The 23,198-nt window shown below is 36.0% G+C and overlaps 1 protein-coding gene across 1 annotated transcript in view; it reads left to right on the top strand.

Moving 5' to 3' along the window:
- Positions 1 to 23,198, top strand: part of LOC309805663 (zinc finger protein 474-like) — a 95,881-nt gene that overhangs the window by 27,394 nt on the left and 45,289 nt on the right. Inside the window, exon 4 of the mRNA XM_082623768.1 lies at positions 4,771 to 4,975. The gene's annotated coding sequence lies outside the window, so the exon portion shown is untranslated. The remainder of the gene's footprint in view (positions 1 to 4,770; positions 4,976 to 23,198) is intronic.

The raw sequence follows: 23,198 nt of genomic DNA, 5'->3' as shown, positions 1-23,198 counted from the left end.
TTTTGAGTTCAACAAAACAGAATACACTGTGCTGAGTACATTCTCCCTTGCTTTTTGAGGATCACGTGTGATTTATAGGAAATGGAATCCATATGTTTCTGCTTCATTTACACTTAACTCATCAAAAGACTGTGTTGTAAAGCTATATGATGTCCAAGACGGCTTTTTGAGCTTGGTGTTTTTTTTAAATAAGCTGCTTAAAAGTTTTTGTTCCTTTAAAAGTTAGAGAGAGAAGAGAAAGATACCTAGGAAGGCCTGTTTTGCCAAGATGAAATAGATTTGAACACCAGGAAGTTCAATTTAAGCTGAAACTACAAACCAAAGAATTTCAAATGGGTCCAGAATTTGGAAGAAAACAAAGGTTCCTCTCCAGTCACTTTCCGAAGCATCTCCGATGAATGCAGAAAAGCAGCTGGCAACTCAGCAACCCCACTAAGGGAAGAGAGGGCTGTGAATGCACCATTAGTGACCCAGCTAACACATGTGCCCACTGCTGGAAGAGCTGTTATTCTCAGGCATCCTGAGAGCAGTCACTCTAGTCCAGATAAAGAGCTTTTTGCCCTATTTTACCATGGAAATATCTGCGCTCCTGGTGTTTTCCCGGGGTTGTCCTGTCCTAGGCCAGCATTTCCTATTTGTTCTTCTGCCATCTGGCCCAAATAGCTGGCCACTAGACTGAATACTGTGTGTGCATTTGGGATGGTGTTTATTTATTGGACAATTTCTTTAGAGCAATATCTCGTTTAGCTCACAACAGGGCCAAGAAAGCATGCAGTATGTATAAAGGAAGAAATATGTTAACGAAGGACCCACAAGTTTGTAAGAAGCCAAATGTAAAACTAAGTTTTCTTTCGCCATCTCAATATTTAGTCACTCTCATAGCAGCTCTTTAATCATTTTAGACATGCTTTATCATCTATATATGGCATCTTATGAAAGTTTTCAGGAGAAAAGCACCCAAATTAGAACTATTTAATGTGATAGTATAATTGAGATAACTATAAATCTCTGTAGAGGACTTATCTGCTCATCTCTAGAACAATATATAGTGTTCGATGTGAAACTTCATTATCCAGTGAGGTCTTTTAGATTGTGTGGACTGAAGTCATTTCAACAGAATTAATAGTCCTGTGAATTACTTATATATACCAAGTCAGTTATCTGGGCGTAAGGGGCAGGATTTTGGAGTCTTTTTTTTTTTTTTTATGTGCAGTTTATTTTTATTTATTTATTTATTGACTGCGTTGGCTCTTTGTTGCTGCATGTGGGCTTTCTCAACTTGCAGCAATCGGGGGCTACTCTTTGCTGCAGTGCACAGATTTCTCATTCTGGTGGCTTCTCTTGTTGCAGAGCACCGGCTCTAGGTGCGTGGGCTTCAGTAGTAGTGGTATGCAGGCTTCAGTAGTTGCTGTGCATGGGCTCTAGACTGCAGGCTCCGTAGTTGTGGTGCATGGCGTTAGTTGCTCCACTCCACATTTGGAATCTTCCCAGACCAGGGATTGAACCCATGTCCCCTGCATTGGCAGGCGGATTCTTTTTTTTTTTTTTTTATACCATTTTTATTGGAGTATAATTGCTTTACAATGTTGTGTTAGTTTCTGCTGTATAACAAAGTGAATCAGCTATATGCATACATATATCTCCATATACCCACCCTCTTGCATCTCCGCCCACCCTCCCTATCCCACCCCTCCAGGCGGTCACAAAGCACCGAGCTGATCTCCCTGTGCTCTGCGGCTGCTTCCCACTAGCTGTTTTACATTTGGTAGTGTATATATGTCCATGCCACTCTCTCACTTTGTCACAGCTTACCCTTCCCCCTCCCCATATCCTCAAGTCCATTCTCTAGTAGGTCTGTGTCTTTATTCCTATCCTACCCCTAGGTTCATCAGAAGCATTTTTTGTTTTTAGATTCCATATATATGTGTTAGCATATGGTATTTGTCTTTCTCTTTCTGACTTACTTCACTCTGTATGACAGACTCTAGGTCTATCCACCTCATTAGAAATAGCTCAATTTTGTTTCTTTTTATGGCTGAGTAATATTCCATTGTATATATGTGCCACATCTTCTTTATCCATTCATCTGCTGATGGATACTTAGGTTGTTTCCATCTCCAGGCTATTGTGAATAGAGCTGCAATGAACATTTTGGTACATGTCTCTTTTTGAATTATGGTTTTCTCAGGGTATATGCCTAGTAGTGGGATTGCTGGGTGATCTGATCTTTATGATTTCTTTCCTTCTGCTAACTTTAAGGTTTTTTTTTCTTCTTTCTCTAATTGCTTTAGATGTAAAGTTAGGTTGTTTATTTGAGATTTTTCTTGTTTCTTGTGGTAGGATCATATTGCTATAAACTTCCCTCTTAGAACAGCTTTTGCTGCATCCCATAGGTTTTGGGTCATCATGTTTTCATTGTCATTTGTTTCTAGGTATTTTTTGATTTCCTCTCTGATTTCTTCAGTGATCTCTTAGTTATTGAGTAGTGTATTGTTTAGCCTCCATGTGTTTGTATTTTTTACAGTTTTTTTTTCCTGTAATTGATTTCTAATCTCATAGCGTTGTGGTCAGAAAAGATATTTGATATGAGTTCAATTTTCTTAAATTTACCAAGGTTTGTTTTGTGACCCAAGATATGGTCTATCCTGGAGAATATTTCATGAGCACTTGCGAAGAAAGTGTATTCTGTTGTTTTTAGATAGAATGTCCTATAAATATCAATTAAGTCCATATTGTTTAATGTGTCATTTAAAGCTTGTGTTTCCTTATTTATTTTCATTTTGGATGATCTGTCCACTGGTGACAGTGGGGTGTTGAAGTCCCCTACTATGATTGTGTTATTGTCGATTTCCTCTTTTATGGCTGTTAACATTTGCCTTATGTATTGAGGTGCTCCTATGTTGGGTGCATAAATATTTACAATTGTTATATCTTCTTCTTGGATTGATCCCTTGATCATTATGTAGTGTCCTTCTTTGTCTCTTGTAGTAGTCTTTATTTTACAGTCTATTTTGTCTGATATGAGAATTGCTACTCCAACTTTCTTTTGATTTCCATTTGCATGGAATATCTTTTTCCATCCCCTCACTTTCAGTCTGTATGTGTCCCTAGGTCTGAAGTGGGTCTCTTGTAGACAGCCTATATACAGGTCTTGTTTTTGTAACCATTCAGCCATTCTATGTCTTTTGGTGGTAGCATTTAATCCATTTGCATTTAAGGTAATTATCGAATGTATGTTCTTATTACCATTTTCTTAATTGTTTTGGGTTTGTTTTTTAGGTCTTTCCCTTCTTTTGTGTTCCCCGCCTAGTGAAGTTCCTTTAGCATTTGTTGTAGAACTGGTTTTGTAGTGCTGAATTCTCTTAACTTTTGCTTGTCTGTAAAGGTTTTAATTTCTCCATCAAATCTGAATGAGGTCCTTGCTGGGTAGAGTAATCTTGGTTATAGGTTTTTCCCTCTCATCACTTTAAATATGTCCTGCCACTCCCTTCTGGCTTGCAGAGTTTCTGCTGAAAGATCAACTGTTAAACTTATGGGGATTCCCTTGTATGTTATTTGTTGCTTTTCCCTCGCTGCTTTTAATATTTTTCCTTGTATTTAATTTTTGATAGTTTGATTAATATGTGTCTCAGCATGTTTCTCTTTGGGTTTATCCTGCATGGTACTCTCAGCCCTTCCTGGACTTGATTGACTATTTCCTTTAACGACGTTTTTGACTATAATCTCTCCAAATATTTTCTCAGACCCTTTCTTTTTCTCTTCTTCTTCTGGGACCCCTATAATTCAAATGTTGGTGCATATAATGTTGTCACAGAGGTCTCTGAGACTGTTCTCAATTCTTTTCATTCTTTTTTCTTTATTCTGGCAGGCCGATTCTTAACCACTGTGCCACCAGGGAAGTCCAGGATTTTGGAATCTTGAAATTTAGAGTTGTTTCCCCTAATTCCTAGCCCTATAGAACACTTAATAAAATGTTTCTTAATTTCATCATCCAGTGCTAACTGCTGTTAACATTTTAGTATATGTTCTTTCAGCTCATGCATGTGGGCATGTGCATGCATACACAGACACACACACACATTTTAATGAGATCATATTTATTCTGCTTTGTAGCTTCTCTTTTTCGTTTAGAAATATATTATGGACTTTTTCCTATGTTAATAAACTTTTTTACCTCATCAGGTTTAATACTTACAGAATTTTAAAAATAATGTTTTTAGGATTGTACTATGATTAGCTTAATATTTCAGAGTCTTTTAATATGTAGGGTTTTAAAAAATCTTTATTTTAGATACATTTTTAAATGTTGACCTTAGTTTTTAAAAATGTTTTCTATATTTTAAGACACATTAGAAAATAAACTAATTATCTTCTGCATCTTGCATTTCATTATATCTTGGACCAACGCACACTTTGAGAACCATGGAGAATATCCATCTCCCTTTTTTAGAAGAGGCCAAGCTCTCCTATATAGATGATACTTTTTAAAGACCCTAGAAAATATCAATAGGACAATCAGTAATTTTTTTCTTCCTTAGGAAAAAAAAAATGTTTCCACCCCATTCCATTGCCAAGAAGAGCCTTGTGACTTAAATTAATCTGCCTCCCTTTCTGTGATGTTTAGTCCACTGGTAAAACTCTCAGAGTCAACTTCAAAGAAAGTTGAGATCCATACCTATTTTGCTGTTTGTTTCTGAGTTTCTTCACCCCTTGTTTTGGAGTTTTCCAATCTGTTACTATAGAACTCAGTCCTGTCCCTTTTGTTGACAGGTTGCCAGGATACATCCTGGCAACAAAGGCTGGGGTTCCTGTTCCAGGCAGCCAGCCTCACATACTACATGAACTCTTGCAAGAGGGGATGTGAATCGTGGAGCTCCCAGCTATTCTGCTCCTGTTTCCACCAGCTCCCTCATTGAGGGGTTCAGCAGGTCATGACAGAAGCCAAAATAGAAAGATGAAGAACAAATGTTACAAGGTGAGTCTCCCAGAAGGTGTTCTTTCTTGGTTGTCTGTCTCAAATCTTACCTTTCAACTAACAATAATAATCTTGATCTCTTCCACTTCCTTCTCACCACTATGTAGTAATATTTCCTTGCTATAGAAAAGGAATCCAAAGAAAATTAACCAATTCTTAAGTTAAAAAAACCCCTCAAATACTACTAAACACATGAACAAATATCGTTTTACTTCATTGGATGATTCTGACAATAATTGAACTATGGATTAAATGTTTTAATGGCTAAAAGAATCCAATTCCATTTAAAGGGATGATTTTTAAAATTTTCTTAAGAAAAGTTGATAAAATATATTTTTAACATAAATTCAGAATTATCCATGAAAGAAAAGGGGTGATAAAGGCTATAGTTACTCAGTTGACTTGGTAGTTTTTTTTAATTGAGATAAAATTCACATGGAGTGAAATGTAACTGATCTTAAGTTTAAATTCAAGTTCCTAAAAAAACAATGAATTTGATATATATATACAACCATGTAAACCATCAGCTTAATCAAGACATAGGACATTTCTATCACTCAGAAAGTTTCCTCACATCCCTTCCAGTCAGTCTCCCCTCCATAGGCAACCACTGTTCTGATTTCTATTACTAGAGAATAATTTGGCTGTTCATGAATTCTATATGAGTAGAATCACACAGTATGCATTCTTGTATCTGACTTCATTGGCTCAGCAGAATGTTTTTGAGATTGTTCCTGTTGCTGTGTATATAAGTAGTTCAATTCCTTTTATAGGTGAGTATTAATGCAGTACAGAATTATTCCACATCTATTTATCTATTTTCCTATTGATTGATATTTGGTTTGTTTTCAGTTTGGGTCTCCTATAACTAAAGCTGATCTAAACATTCTTGCACAAGTCTTTTGGTGGACATATGTTTTCATTTATCTTGGGTTCAGACCTAGGACTAAAACTGATGGCTGATAGGGTAGACATATGTTTATCTTTATAAGGAGCATGAAATGATATGTCACTGTGGTTATAATTTGCATTTCCTTCATGACTAATGAAGTTAAGCATTTTTACACAAGCTTGTTGGAGATTTGCATCTCTTTTTTGTTAAGTATCTATTCATATTTCTTGCTCGTTTTAAATGTGTTTTTCTTTTTATATCATCTTTATTGATACATAATTCACATACAATAAAATGCACACATTTTAAGTACACAGTCTGATGAGTTTCAACAAGTGATTACATCCATTTTACCACCAACGATAAAATATAAGAATATGTCCATTAACTTTGTATTTCATTCTCCACCCACCTATCCACCAAGTAATCACTGATCTACTTTCTGTCACAGATTAGTTTTGCCTGTTTAGAATTTCATATAAATGAAATAATTCAGTATATTCTCTTCTGCATATGATTTCTTTTATTCAGTATAATATGTTTGAAAGAGATCTATGTCATTGTGTGTAATTTGTTCATTTTTATTGTGAAGTAATATTCTGTTGTATGAATGTGCCATAATTGGTTTATCCATTTACCTGTTAATGTGTATTTATGTTGTTTCCAGTTTTTCACTGTTAAGAGCTGTTATGAACATTTGTTTTATATTCTATTTGTGGACATATATTTTCATTTCTCTAGGATAATTATTTAGGGACAGAATGTCCATGTCATTAGGTAGGTATATTTTTAACTTTATGAGAAATTGTCCGATGGTTCTCCAGAGTGGTTGTAATGTTTCACATGCCTACCAGGCATATATGGGAGTTTTGGTTTTTTCACATCCTAACACTTCATATTGGCAATTTTTAAAATTTTAGACATCCTAGTGTGTGTACAGTGGTATCTCTGTGGTTTTAATTTGCATTTTCCTGACGAACAACAACTAATGATATATACTATTGTTTCATGAGCTTATTGATATTTTATACATTTTCTGTTGTGAATAATCTATTCAAAGCTTTTGCCTGAATTAGGCAACCCATATTGGGTTGCTTGCCATATATGTGTCAAATATATGTATTGAAAACATTTCTTCCCAATCTGTGGCTTATCTTTTAATTTTCTTAATGGTATTTTTAAAGAGTAGAAGTTTCTAATTTATATGAAATAAAATTTTAAATTCTTTTTCTTTTATGTTTAGTGCTTCTTGTGATTTGTCTAAGAAATCTTTGAAAATATTGAGGTCATAAAGTATTTTCCTATACTTTCTTCTAGAAGCTTTATAGTTTTAATTTTTATATGTAGTTCTATGATCCACCTCGAGGTAATTTTTGTGTTTGGTGACAGTAGATGGTTGATATTCATTTTTCCACTACATGAATCCAGTGGTTCCACCATCATTTGTTTAAAAGATTTTCCTCGTGCTATTGAATTGTCTTGGCATCTTTGTCAAAAAAGAATTGATCACATATGTGAATCAGCCATATTTCTGGACTCTATTCCACTACATTAATCTATTTATTTGTCTTTATTGGCATCATTAATTTTTAATAAGCCAGCTCATCTTGGCTTGCATGTAATGAAACAAATATTCAAAACAGATATACAAGTTGAGTCCTTCCATGACTTCTTGCCAGTGGAACCATGCACAAGTGTTTGAATCAGGTTGGGCATTCTGTCTTGTATGTTGTCCAAATCTTTACCTAGGCAGTAATCTGATTTTAAGCAATTCTGTAATAAGCAAAAGCCAAAAATATACATTTATAAATTTAATCAAGAATGATAATCCCAGTAAAAGGGATGCATTTTTCAAGCCCATTTACACAGAATGTACCTTGAACTTAATTTTCATTCGTTCAATAATTTATTGAGTGTCTACTGTATTCCAGACACTGTTCTAGACAAGGAAAGTGGGAGTAAAATATTTCTTTGTTCATAATTTCTATAAGGAAACAATACTTATAATCTCTACTCTATTGCCTGTTTAACAGTGTATGTCTCACAATTACAGAGAAAAGAAACCCTATGCCTGATAAAATAAGCATCAGATTAAAAGTTTTTATGCATTCCTATGAATTGACAGAAAATTACCAGCACTCAAATGTTTAATAAGGAAAAATATTTCCTCAGTCTTTCCAAGTTTGCTATCACCATCATAAATATCCATTTCTTCTGAGCCTGAGAATGTAAGCTATCATTTCTGTCAGTTGCATTTTCCAATTTGTTTTAGAAATTGAATCTTATATATTATTTCTAAGAGAACTTTGTTCACAAACTGGACCTTAATACAGCTGTTTCTTCTCCAGATCTATATAATTTAAATGAAAATTATTTTATTCTAATATATATTTTTTTATTTTTTTAATTTAATTTTATTTATTTTTTTATACAGCAGGTTCTTTTTAGTCATCAATTTTATACACATCAGTGTATACATGTCAATTCCAATCACTCAATTCATCACACCACCATCCCCACACCCCGTGGTTTTCCCCCATTTGTGTCCATACATTTGTTCTCTACATCTGTATCTCAAACTTCTGCCCTGCAAACCGGTTAATCTGTACCTTTTCTCTAGGTTCCACACACATGTGTTAATATACGATATTTGTTTTTCTCTTTCTGACTTACTTCACTCTGTATGACAGTCTCTAGATACATCCACGTCTCAACAAATGACCCAATTTCGTTCCTTTTTGTGGCTGAGTAATATTCCATTGTGTATATGTACCACAACTTCTTTATCCGTTCGTCTGTCGATGGGCATTTTGGTTGCTTCCATGACCTGGCTATTGTAAATAGTGCTGCAATGAACATTGGGGTGCATGTGTCTTTTTGAATTATGGTTTTCTCTGGGTATATGCCCAGTAGTGGGATTGCTGGATCATATGGTAATTCTATTTTTACCTTTTTAAGGAACCTCCATACTGTTCTCCATAGTGGCTGTATCAATTTACATTCCCACCAACAGTGCAAGAGTGTTCCCTTTTCTCCACACCCTCTCCAGCATTTGTTGTTTGTAGATTTTCTGATGATGCCCATTCTAACTGGTGAGAAGGGATACCTCATTGTGGTTTTAATTTGCATTTCTCTAATAATTAGTGATGTTGAGCAGCTTTTCATGTGCTTCTTTCCCACCTGTATGTGTTCTTTGGAGAAATGTCTATTTAGGTCTTCTGCCCATTTTTGGATTGGGTTGTTTGTTTCTTTAATATTGAGCTGCATGAGGTGTTTATATATTTTGGAGATTAATCCTTTATCCGTTGATTTGTTTGTAAATATTTTCTCCCATTCTGAGGGTTGTCTATTCATCTTGTTTATGTTTTCCTTTGCTGTGCAAAAGCTTTGAAGTTTCATTAGGTCCCATTTGTTTATTTTTGTTTTTATTTCCATTACTCTAGGAGCTGGGTCAAAAAGGATCTTGCTGTGATTTATGTCATAGAGTGTTCTTCCTATGTTTTCCTCTAAGAGTTTTATAGTGTCCAGTCTTACATTTAGGTCTTGAATCCATTTTGAGTTTATTGTTGTAGGGAGTGTTCTAATTTCATTCTTTTACATGTAGCTGTCCAGTTTTCCCAGTACCACTTATTGAAGAGACTATCTTTTCTCCATTGTATATCCTTGCCTCATTTGTCATAGATTGATTTCTAATCTCATAGTATTCTGGTCAGAAAAGATGCTTGATATGATTTCAATTTTCTTAAATTTACTGAGGCTTGATTTGTGACCCAAGATGTGATCTATCCTGGAGAATGTTCCGTGCACACTTGAGAAGAAAGTGTAATCTGCTGTTTTGGGGTGGAATGTCCTATAAATATCAATTAAATCTATCTGGTCTATTGTGTCATTTAAAGCTTCTGTTTCCTTATTTATTTTCATTTTGGATGATCTGTCCATTGGTGTAAGTGAGGTGTTAAAGTCCCCCACTATTATTGTGTTACTGTCAATTTGCTCTTTTATAGCTGTTAGTAGTTGCCTTATGTATTGAGGTGCTCCTATGTTGGGTGCATATATATTTATAATTGTTATATCTTCTTCTTGGATTGATCAAGCAATCAATGTTGATCATTATGTAGTGTCCTTCCTTGTCTCTTGTAACATTTTTTTATTTTAAAGTCTATTTTATTGGATATGAGTATTGCTACTCCAGCTTTCTTTTGATTTCCATTTGCATGGAATATCTTTTTCCATCCCCTCACTTTCAGTCTGTATGTGTCCCTAGGTCTGAAGTGGGTCTTTTGTAGACAGCATATATATGGATCTTGTTTTTGTATCCATTCAGCAAGCCTGTGTCTTTTGGTTGGAACATTTAATCCATTCTCATTTAAGGTATGTTCCTATGACCATTTTCTTAATTGTTTGGGTTTTGTTTTTGTAGGTCCTTTTCTTCTCTTGTGTTTCCCAGTTAAGGAAGCTCCTTTAGCATTTGTTTTAGAGCTGGTTTGGTGGTGCTGAATTCTCTTAGCTTTTGCTTGTTTGTAAAGCTTTTGATTTCTCTATCAACTCTGAATGAGATCCTTGATGGGTAGAGTAATCTTGGTTGTAGGTTCTTCCCTTTCATCACTTTAAGTATATCATGACACTCCCTTCTGGCTTGTAGAGTTTCTGCTGAGAAATCAGCTGTTAACCTTATGGGAGTTCCCTTGTATGTTATTTGTCATTTTTCCCTTGCTGCTTTCAATAATTTTTCTTTGTCTTTAATTTTTGCCAATTTGATTACTATGTGTCTTGACATGTTTCTCCTTGGGTTTATCCTGTATGGGACTCTCTGTGCTTCCTGGACTTGGGTGGTTATTTCCTTTCCCATGTTAAGGAAGTTTTCAACTATAATTTCTGCAAATATTTTCTCGGGTCCTTTCTCTCTCTCTTCTCCTTCTGGGACCCCTATAATGCGAATGTTGTTGCGTTTAGTGTTGTCCCAGAGGTCTCTTAGGCTGTCTTCATTTATTTTCATTCTTTTTTCTTTATTCTGTTCCACAGCAGTGAATTCCACCATTCGTTCTTCCAGGTCACTTATCCGTTCTTCTGCCTCAGTTATTCTGCTATTCATTCCTTCTAGTGTAGTTTTCATTTCAGTTATTGTATTGTTCATCTCTGTTTGTTTGTTCCTTAATTCTTCTAGGTCTTTGTTAAACATTTCTTGCATCTTCTCGATCTTTGCCTCCATTCTTTTTCCAAGGTCCTGGATCATCTTCACTATCATTATTCTGAATTCTTTTTCTGGAAGGTTGCCTATCTCCACTTCATTTAGTTGTTTTTCTGGGATTTTATCTTGTTCCTTCATCTGGTACGTAGCCCTCTGCCTTTTCATCTTGCCTATCTTTCTGTGGATGTGGTTTTTCATCCACAGGCTGCAGGATTGTAGTTCTTCTTGCTTCTGCTGTCTGCCCTCTGGTGGATGAGGCTATCTAAGAGGCTTGTGTAGATTTTCTGATAAATATTATTATTTTAAGTAATTTCCCCAAACTCTCTGGTGAATGAAACATTTTCAGGAGTATATGCAATTCAGGAAATAAGTTGTGAGTGGTGAAGAATGTGAATGATTCCAGAGCACCCTTCCTGAGGCAGCAGTGGAGATTCCCATGGAGTCTTAAAAACATAGAGAAAGCTTTTCTAAATATTACAGTATACAAGTACAGCAGGAGGCACACACAGTGTTGGGGGTAACAAGAAAGGAAAATGTAAAGGAGGCAAGTTGCTAACAGTTCAAAAGTGATGACAAACTGCAAATAGAATTTCCACAGTGCAGTGCAACCAAACATTTATTTCAGAGAAGCCTCTAAGAGGAGGCTAATGGAGTTCTCTGCAAACAAAATTTTGTAGGATTCTGGTTGCGCTGAGTGCTATTTAGTAGATTCACATTGATTAATAGTTGGATGTTTCACTGTTAAAATATAATGGAGTGTCATTTGTATGCTCTAATTCAGGGGTTAGGAAACTTTTCCTATAAATGGCCACATAGTAAATAATTTAGCCCTCGTAGGCAAAAGCAGTCAAGACAAATACATAAATGAACAAGCATGGCTCTGTTCCAGTAAAACCTGATTTACAAAAAGAGGTGGACGGCTGGCCAGGTTTGACCAGTGAGCCCTAGTTTGCCAACACTTGTTCTAATCTTCAAGGAATTCTGATAAAATATCTTCCAAAATTATACATTGACATTTAAAGAACTGTGGCCTCAAAACTGTTCTTCCTCAGAGTGCCCGGTACTTTGGGGGGCTCTCTTCAGAAGAAATATGACTTCAAAGGAGAATTAAACTTTGAAAGTACTATGCATTCAAAATGCATGTGGTCAAGAAAGACAATATATGAATAGCTCAGCTCAGGAAAACCTAACTGTGTGTTTTTCCTTCAGTTTTCTACCTAGTCATACAGCACCCGATACATGTGTCTACCTAATCATAAGGCTACCTCTGGTGTACTTGTCTAGATCTGTTCTTGGCGGGGAGCTCTATGCCGTAGATGCTCATTGCTCATTACTTGATGAGCAGTCTTTACCATAAGGTACAGGGCTTGGTCCAAGCCAATGACTGGATTCTCTTTTCTCTTAGATTTGGTAAATAGACAGTCTTCCTTCAGTATTCTTGGGCGTTTGGATCCAGGACCTCCTGTGGGAACCAAAATTAATGGATGCTCAAGTCCCTTATACAAAATGGTGTAATATTTGCATATGACCTATGCACATCCTCCAGTACACTTTTAAATCCTCTCTAGATTACTTGTAATACCTAATACAAAGTAAATGCTATGTAAATAGTTGTAAATACAATATAAGTAATATGTAAATAGTTCCCAGTGTATGGCAAATTCAAGTTTTTTTTTAACTTTCTGGACATTTAAAAAATATTTTCGATCTGATGTTGGTTGATTCTGCAGATGCAAAACCCACAGATATGAGTGACGTACTATAGTTATGCTTCTAAATATAGAATGGTAATCCCTTTTTTAAAAATTATTGGAATATAGTTTATTTACAATGTTGTGTTTGTTTCAAGTGTACAGCAAAGTGATTCAGTTATACATATACAAATATTTATTCTTTTTCAAATTCTTTACCCATATAGGTTATTACAGAATATTGAGTAGAGTTCCCTGTGCTATACAGTAGGTCCTTGCTGGTTATCTATCTATATATAGTAGGTGTATATGTTAATCCCAAGCTCCTAGTTTATTCCTCACCCCACCCCAGTGTTTCCTCTTTGGTAACCGTGACTTTGTTTTCGAAATCTGTTAATTTGTTTCTGTTTTATAAATAAGTGCATTTATATCATTTTTAAAAATTAGATTCCACATATGAGTGATATATTTGTCTTTCTCTGTCTGACATACTTCACTTAGTATGATAATCACTACGTCCATCCATGTTGCTGCAAATGGCATTGTTTCATTCTTTTTTATGTCTGAGTAATATTCCATTGTATATATGTACCACATTCGCTTTATCCATTCATCTGTCAATAGTCATTTAGGTTGCTTGCATGTCTTGACTATTGTAAATCGTGCTGCTATGAACATTGGGGTGCACGTATCTTTTCAAAGCATGGTTTTCTCCAGATGTGTGCCCAGGGTTGGGATTGCTGTATCATATGGTAACTCTATTTTTAGTTTTATAAGGAACCTGCATACTGTTCTCTATAGTGGTTGTACCAGTTTACATTCCCACCAACGGTGTAGGTGGGGTCCCTTTTCTCCACACCCTCTCCAGCATTTATTGTTTGTAGACTATTTGATGATGGCCATTCTGACCAGGGTGATGTGGTACCTCATTGTAGTTTTGTTTTGCATTTCTCTGATAATTAGTGATGTCGAGCATCTTTTCATGTGTTTTTTGGCCATCATATGTCTTCTTTGGAGAAATGTCTATTTAGATCTTCTGCCCATTTTTTGATTGGATTGTTTGTTTTTTTGATATTGAGCTGCATGAACTGTTTGTGTATTTTGGAGATTAAACCCTTTCAGTCACTTCATTTGCAAATATTTTCTCCCATTCTGTTGGTTGTCTTTTCATTTTGTTTGTTATTTCCTTTGCTGTTCAAAGGTTTTAATTTCATTAGGTCCCATTTGTTTATTTTTGTTTTAATTTTCATTACTCTAGAAGGTGGATCCAAAAAGATATTGCTGCAGATTACTAATCCCTTGAGTTAATATTGTTAGGAATATTAAACAAGGGTTAGATGGTCAGATATTCCTAAGACTTGAGAAAATACCACAAAACTAGCTTTTAATTCTTTCTTTCCAAAAGTCCTTTTCTGGTTTTATTCATCTATTTAATTAATGAGCTTGATTCTTGTTTAAAAATTTAGGTTAAAATTAAGCTAATCTTACTCAGCTCATTCAATATTCAACATATTTTGTCAGTGCCTACAATGTGCCTGGCACTGGACTAGGTGCTGGGCATCTAACTATGTAGAAAGCAATGAGCCCCTAATGTTCATGGAGGTTACACCCAAGTGAAGGAAAAGAATACTACACAAGTAAACAAACAAACAAGGTAAAAACATGCTGTAAGAGCTGTGAAGAAAATAAACAGCCTTGTCATAACTGTGATAGTGGTGGTGGCAGTGGTACATGTGTATGTTCATGTGTGTGCATGTGTGCACACCTGTTTCTGTATGTTGCATGTGTGTGTGTGTTTCTGTGTGTGTGTGTTTTAGGAAGAAATTATTAGAGAAAGAGTAGTCAGGAAGGGTCTGTCTGTTTGAGTCAATGATATTTTAACAGAGATCTGGAAAATGAAATGAGAAAGCTATGCAAAGACGGGGAAGATTCTAGGCAGTGGCAAGAGCATGTGCAAAGCTCCTTTTCAGTCTCTCCCCTAACCTACCCCAGAGTAAGAACGAGTTTGGTTTATTTGAGGAACCAAAATGTGAACATGGACGAAGCACAGTACAGGTGGGAGAGAGTAAAGGGAGACCAAAGCAGAGGCTCAGGGACACACCAGGTTGCAGAAGTTCAAGGGTTTGGATTTTATTTTGAGAATAGTGCAACAACCACGGAACATTTAGTCAGGGGAGGTATAGGATTTGTTTTATAACTTAAGTAGGTGAATATGACTGCTCTGGAAAAAGAAAGATTAGGCAGTGGGAGTGGTTATTCACCCACTATGCCTGAAACAGCATGTGGATGGCGAGACCATCCATTCACCTGCGTGGCAGTAAACTTAAGAGGGCAGGCAAAACATCACAAGAAGTTTTCCAACATCACTGGAAGAATGGAGACAGGTGTGAAAGAATATGAGAAAGGAGAGGCATTAAGATGCAAAAAGCAAAAAAGACAGGAGAGGAGAAAGTGAGCAGAAAGAAAATATAAGAAAATGACTAGTGTAAAATAAAATGTTTACTTTTCTGTGAAATCATTAAAATGCACTTATACAGGGATAAAAAATACTAAATCTTTTTTTTAGAGTGTCTACTAGTCCCTTTTACCTTTTCTCTTGATCTCCTCTCCAAACCCCACATCTCCCATGCAAGCCCACAAGGAGATCAAGAACTTAGTTAGAGAGCTGGGCAAAGGAAGGCATCCTCATGATCATCTCACCTGCCTTCACTATCAGTATGACTTCTCCCAAGTCAAAAGATGTGGTCAAAGTTTACTTTAGTAATTACTGTGAAATAAACAAAGAACAAAGTGAAAAGTATTGAGGATTGGAGATAGAAGAAATACACGGTTGGAGAAAGACTCAGAATTCAATGTTTAGCCAACAATTGTTCTTATTAGTACCATCTGACCTAGTTACAATCTAGCATATCATTACCAAATACATGCTAGATGGACTGGAATCTTAGCATGGATTCACTGCCAAATGAAGATTTTGACAATGATTATCAGTCTGTTCTCTTGACCTAGAAGGAATATGGAGAGAAATGTATAGAGGGGTGTGTGTGTGTGTGTGTGTGTGTGCAATTAGAAGCAGAGTGCTCACCAAAGTGATAATAAATATATCTAATAAGATTCCAGCCTCTTGCCAAGTGTATATATTAATTGAAAGGATGGAAATACATATAGTTTGTGAAAAATTATTTATATTGTAGCTCTTTTTAAAATCAGAAATGTGTAGTAATTAGTTTTCATATTATTTGAATCACTTCAAGGCATTTTCTCTCAAAAATACCAAATGATTGTGCAATATTAAAATAAGATAAATCTTGGATTGCTTTATCTGTTCAGTTCCAAGTGAACCATATTATATATGAAACACATAACATTTCAATCAACAAAAATTAAAATCACATTTTCCTCTTCAGTTAGCCTATTTCCTATGTCAAATACCATGTCAAGTGGAGTTTAATTATTTTAACTATTGGGGTGGTTATGGGTAACAAGAAGTTTCCAAATAAACTTTTCAACAGAGACTCTTAGGAAATGCTTACTGATAAGTAGCACAGGAACACTGTTCTAGCTGTAATTACTGAAATGGACACTATCGATTGTGTGACTAAATAAAATAGGTTAGGTTTTGATTCACCAACAATTTAATAACATATAGTGTAACTGAATCTATTTCAATCTTAATTTTGTAACTGGAATTTTATAATTAATCTAGAGAGATAAAAATTTGTAGCCTAAAATTGTGTCATCCTTCCATATGATATTTACAAGACAGATTTAAAATCTATACATTTTCAAATCGTGATTTCATAATGTCTTACGATAGTTCAGCTTATTCTATTTCTCCCATATAATTGTGATATTATAAGATTCTGGTATTCAAAAAATCAGAAAATTAGAAAAACTATGAACAAATAGTTACAACACTTAAATGGAAGCTTCAGAAGACAACTGTGAGAAAAGAACAGTGAACAGAAAAAGTGAAAACAAGAAATTTATAAAGCCCACTGAAAGTAAAGGTGGACTTAGTAAATGCATCCCATCTGCACCCTCCCACTCTGGGATCCAGAATAATGAAATAATTCTCAAGATAGAGAGGAAGGAAAAGCTTTTTTAGTCAACTTAGGAGTTAATTGTCATATATGTCTTTTAGTGGAGTAGCCTTTGCAGATGGGACTTCTGGGCCTAAAAGGACAGGAAAGGTAAAGGAGGAGAATGAAAGGAAGAGGATGCTCACAATGACTCTTGTTGGTGTCCCATGGACCTTGGCTGATGGCATTCTCTGAAAAGTTCACCTGGAGGCTAGGATAACCACAAACCTTTACAGAAAAACTACAAAGGAAAAGAGCTCTGCTAGACCCTAGGCTTGGTCCATCTGTCCTATATGAAGATAGTAGAATCACATAATTCAAATAATGCCATAGTAATAGTACAGTAGTTGCATCCATGAAGGAAAGGCCAAGACCATCACTGAAGCACTGGTATTATTGAGAACCTGATTGCTTTTTTTCAAAAAAGACTTCTTACTTTGATAAAAAGATATGCCTCTGTTTCTTTAAGTGACTAGAATAGGATTCTTTTTATTTGTAGTGACACACAATCCTAACAGATACATAAGTGAAGTAAACGTGCTGTAATAGCCTATTAACTCATAGATGGAAGGGTTGGATTATTTGGAAATATCTCTAATGGTGGTCGTGGTAATGGGAACTCAAAAATTATGTCCAAAATATCTGTTCCAGGCTCCACTGCCAGAGGCAGCATTCTGGGCTGAATGAATTATTAAGTAAATCCAGCTGCAGCCGGGCCTTCTTAGTGGACTCAAGTGTACTTAGGGCATTTATTATAAGGATACATGTGCATGGAAACACAGGAGAATCAACAGCCAGGCCTCAGGAAGCTCAAGAACTACCTGTTCCAGGGGAATTCCTGGCCAAAGAGTTGAGTGGACTCTGTTCTCCAGGCCAAACACCAAAATAATGAATAGGTAATTTTTATAAAACCTTCAGAATTCTTGAGGGAAATCAAAGGAATTTTCAACCAAGTTCTTTTTATTTCTGCTGATTATTCAGTGTTAATAATCAGGTATTGTCCCCATTGGCTTTTCAGCTCTATACTCATTAGGTCTCTTTATTGAATTGTTTCAAAAGCCTGAGTAGAACTAGAGACCCGACCCTGCTTTCCCGTTTAGGAGAGGTGAAGAAAGAGCCCTATCCACAATCAAGCTCTGCAAGCCTGACCCGGTCACTGCTTTTCCACCTGTGAGGTGGCCTGCTTCCTCTTTTATATTTGACATTACAAACATTAGTAACATCTGAATATAATTTCTCATTTCTTATTTGGAACATTGTGACAAGCTTCTTCCATTCTCTAATAGAATTATCACAAATCTCCAGGAGTGCAGATATTCTCTAGAAATAGTGCAAGATATAAAGACTAAAGAACATTGTATGTCTTCTGCACCCAGGCAGCAGTGACAGCCCCTCATGGTTGCTCACCTGAGTGTTCCAACATTGGCCTGTTCCCATGCTCTACCCTGTTTCACCCACAGTCACTCCATCTCCTTTTCTATCTTCTTTTTTTTTTTTTTAATTTTTAAAAATTGAAGTGTAGTTGATTTACAATGTTGTGTTAGTTTCAGGTGTACAGCAAGGTGATTTGCGTGTGTGTGTGTGTGTGTGTATATATATATATACACACACATATATATATACACACATATATATGTACAAAAGTATATATATTCTTTTTCAGATACTTTTCCATTAGGTTATTACAAGATACTGAATATAGTTCTTTGTGCTATGCAGTAGGTCCTTATTGTTTATCTATTTTATATAGAGTAATTTATATCTGTTAATCCCAAACTCCTAATTTATCCACCATCTCCCTCCCCAGCTTTCCCCTTTGGTAACCATAAGTTTGTTTTCTATATCTGTGGGTCTATTTCTGTTTTGTAAATAAGTTCATTTGTATCATTTTTTTGTAGAATCCACATGCAAGTGATATCATATGATATTTGTCTTTGTCTGACTTACTTCACTTAGTATGATAATCTCTAGGTCCATCCATGTTGCTGCAAATGGCATTATTTCATTCTTTTTATGGCTGAGTAATATTCCATTGTATATATATTCCACATCTCCTTTTTTATTTTATTTTATTTTATTTTTATTAATTTTTATTGGAGTATGGTTGCTTTACAATGTTGTGTTAGCCTCCACTGCACAGCAAAATGAATCAACCATACACATACAGATGTCCCCTCCCTTTTGGACTTCCTTCCCATTTAGGTTACCACAGTGCATTAGGTAGAGTTCCCTGTGCTATACAGTATGTTCCCATCAGTTGTCTGTTTTATACATAGTATCAATAATGTATATGTGTCAATCCCAGTCTCCCAATTCCTCCCACCCCACCTCTTTCCCCCTTGGTATCCATACAATTGTTCTCTATGTCTTTGTCTCTGTTTCTGCTTTGCAAATAAAATCATCTGTACCATTTTTCTAGATTCTACATATATGCATTATTATACACTATTAGCTTTTCTCTTTCTGACGTACTTCACTCTGTACGACAGTCTGTAGGTCCATCCACTTCTCTACAAATGACCCAATTTTGTTTCTTTTTATGGCTGAGTAATATTCCATTGTATATATATACCACATCTTCTTTATCCATTCATCTGTCTGTGGACATTTAGGTTTCTTCCATGTCTGGCTGTTGTAAATAATGCTGCTATGATCACTGGGGTGCACATATCTTTTCAAATTAGAGTTTTCTCTGGGTATATGCTCAGGAGTGGTATTGCAGGATCCTATGATAACTCATTTTTATTTTTTTAGAGAACCTCCATACTGTTCTCCACAGTGGCTGCACCAATATACATTCCCACCAATGGTGTAGGAGGGTTCCCTTTTCTCCACACCCGCTTTAACATTTATTATTTGTGCTCTTTTTGATGATGGCCATTCTTATTTGTGTGAGGTGATACCTCATTGTAGTTTTGATTTGCATTCCTCTAATAATTTGTGATGTTGAGCATCTTTTCATGTGCCTTTTGGCCATCTGTGTATGTCTTCTTTGGAGACATATTTAGCTCTTCTACATAGTCTGTCTTCTTCTTAGGCATAATTTATTTGTTGTGATGTTTCATGCTGCTGTTCTTCAGCTTCACAGCTCTTTCTCAGTGTCCTTTCTTCTTTAGCAACCGTTGCTGTTATCTTTTCCAAGAGAGGAATTGTGATTGAACCAGTTCATCTCTTCATATCCAGCCATGTCATAGACTACTGGTGAGCCTATGATGGATAGCCCTTGTCCAATGCCCAAGTTCTGACACAATCAGCTTGGGTTGGGGATCAGGAGTTGAATAATATGCTACAGAACATGACCACCCAGGGCCACATATCCGGTGAGGGGGTGGGGCAGATTTCCTTAGCAGGGGCTGAGTATGACAACACCATAATTATAATATTTCATACTGCTTTGATCTGATAATTTTAAAAAATGTACTCATATTTCCCATAACTTTTCAGTATTTTTTTTCCTTTTCAGGACTACAGGTTGGATTGTCTTTTAATGAAATATGAATAAAATGTTATTTGAATTAGCTGCAGAATGAAAATTTTGGAATTCATCAGAATACTTTTAAAAAGGAAGAATAATTTTAAAAATCTATAGTTAGTCTTCTAATTACATTTTTCAGCCTGCAGGATTATTTATGAAAATATGGGGCAGAAGACCTATTAGAACCATATAATAACAATTATGATATCATACTTACTACCTACCAGACAGTGTGCTAAGCATTTTATCTTACTTTTAATCCTCATAATAACTCTGCAAGGTATTATCATCCTACCAAACATAAGGTGAAATTGAGGCACAGAGAGGTTACATATCCCAAGATTCTGTAGCTGATAGACATTTTGGAGCAAGTGTTTAAAATAGACCTGAGTTTATTGCAAAAGTACTTTAAAGTGGAGATTAACAGAGTATTACTGGGTTCTTGGTGAAAGCTACTTTTTCTGCTTTTACTTAGCAAATTAGACTGTACCAATGTATTTGAGAGCTTGCTTTAACTTGGACTCTATTTCCTAGATGTGTTAGTGAAATCTTGATTATGATTTTAATGACCTGAGCCCATGACACACAGAAAGAGGCATGGGAATTGAGTTAGCATCCAAAGGGAAGATGCTGTTGTAAATAAACTCTTTCATTCTTGAAGCTCTGTCTAAATGCAGCAAAATTCTACAGCAGAAGTTCACTTTCTAGTCCAGAAGTATTTGTCAAGATTTTTAGCAAAAATGTTTAGACATATGTCAGCTACTAGTAACATAAGATGGGGCATGGAGCTAACTGCCTGAAGCAACATTAAACAGAATTTCAGAATTGGAAGGAGCATACAAGTCTGGCTCTGTGTAGTATACCTAGTCTCAAGAAGTTAGGTACAAATTGTATTTAATAAATCAGAGGAATCTATTTTCCTACTAAAAGTTTACTTGCAGAGTAGACTCTGCAATGGATCCTTTTAGGAAATCAAAGAACTTCCTTTGCCTAGTCTTTAAATGTTAAATGTTGATGTTCTCCAGATTTCCTCACTCATGATCTTTTTTCAGTTGTATGTTATACATAAGAAACTCTATAAAAGTTCCCCATTTCCTATAGGGAAATCAAAATTCTTGAGATTAGTTATAAGGCTTTTCATAATTTGTTCCCAGTATACCTTCCCAACTACTTATATAAGTTATTCACCATTCTTTTCCCTTTCTCACTTTACCCACTACCCACCTTACTGCCCATCTACACACACGCACACACACACAAAACCACTCACATCCATCTACAAACTCATATATACACGTCCATTTACATACTCATATCCATCTACATACTCATACCCACACACCCATATACATACACACTCACACTCTTCCACTCACACCTATTCACACCCCCCAATCACTGACACCCATGTACATATACACATTCACTTACATCCATACACATTCACTTACATCCATACACATACCACATCTAACAATTCACACCTCTATCCATACACTCATATCACACCCATCCACTCACAGTCATGTACATACCCACACCTATCCACTCACCATCTACACACTCACATATACATACACTCACACTCATACACATACATTGATATATATACCTATAATCTCACCCATCTGCCTTCTCATTTGCTCAAAGTAATCCTTATGTCAAAGTGCCATATTCTGATTCCTACAATTCTAAATAGGAAATGACTCTACAAAATGGAAAAGTGTTTTCAGCTCAGACTCGGAACTGGAAGTAACCTTTTCCACCCAGGAAGGGTTTAAACATCCACCTCCAATTGTTAGAGAAGGCTGACTGAGGTCCTGAGGACAGAGTCAAAAGGAGAGAAGGAAAATATTATGCATGCAGCACTTTGACAAGAAATATAGTCAGTTAACCAAGAGCAGAATGTATTAAAGTCAAGTTTCTGAAGATAATAGTTAATAAAGACTCTACCAGTTGTAAATATGCAGATACAGAAACAAAGAATACAGTCAAAGAGGACAGGGGAGAGCAAGCTTGAAGTGTGTACAGGAAAGACACATAGACCACACAGAGAATGCAAAATCTGAAGGATTATTTCTTCAGTCACACTGGTTGAGGATTCTCACAAGAGCTAGAGAGAGATACTGGAACCCATTCTATAATGTTATGTGAATATTTATGTTTTTGTTACTATAGAGTAAATTGAATTATAATTCTCATTGTAGAGGGCTGACTGGGGCTTCTCAGCAAGGCCCCTGGGATGGAGTCACCCTCGTGGGGTTTCCAATGGAGACTAGAACTGGGTGACCCTGAGCTGACTATTAAGATTCTGGGTCACAGTGGTGCCAAAACTAGTTGAGCAACATTTTTGCAGAAGGCTCCATTCACAATGCTGACATCTTTCTTTTGGTGTGTTTTAGTCTTCTATTACTGCCTTAGCAAAATACCATAAAACAAGAAGCTTAAAAGAACCCCATTATTTTATCATTCTATAAGTCCATAACTCCATTATTTTATCATTCTATAAGTCAGAAGTCCAACATGGGTATCCTGGGGTAAAATCAAGGTGTCAGCAGACTGTGTCCCTTTTTGCAGACCCTGTGTTTGTTTCCTTGTCCTTCCCAGCTTCTAGAGCCACCCACATTGCTTGCACACAGCCTCTTCCCTCCACTTCTTTTAAAGTCAGCAATGGCTACTTGAATCCCTTTTTCCTTCAGTTGTCCCATCTCTTTCACTAGATGGGGGAAAGTTTCTCTACTTTTGAGAACTCATGTGATTAGTCTGAGCCCGTCACTTCTCATCCTGCTTTCTCCAGAATATAATGGAGTTGAAATATAAGACACACTTTTCTAGTGGTGAGCTGGTCTGTGTCTTCAGAGCAAATTAGCAGTGAGGTCAACCACAGGTTGCCGC

The sequence above is a fragment of the Mesoplodon mirus genome (genome assembly GCF_964341445.2).
Source record: "Mesoplodon mirus genome assembly, chromosome: 5".
Classification (NCBI taxonomy): domain Eukaryota; kingdom Metazoa; phylum Chordata; class Mammalia; order Artiodactyla; family Ziphiidae; genus Mesoplodon; species Mesoplodon mirus.
This window is presented reverse-complemented; position numbering and strand designations above follow the sequence as displayed.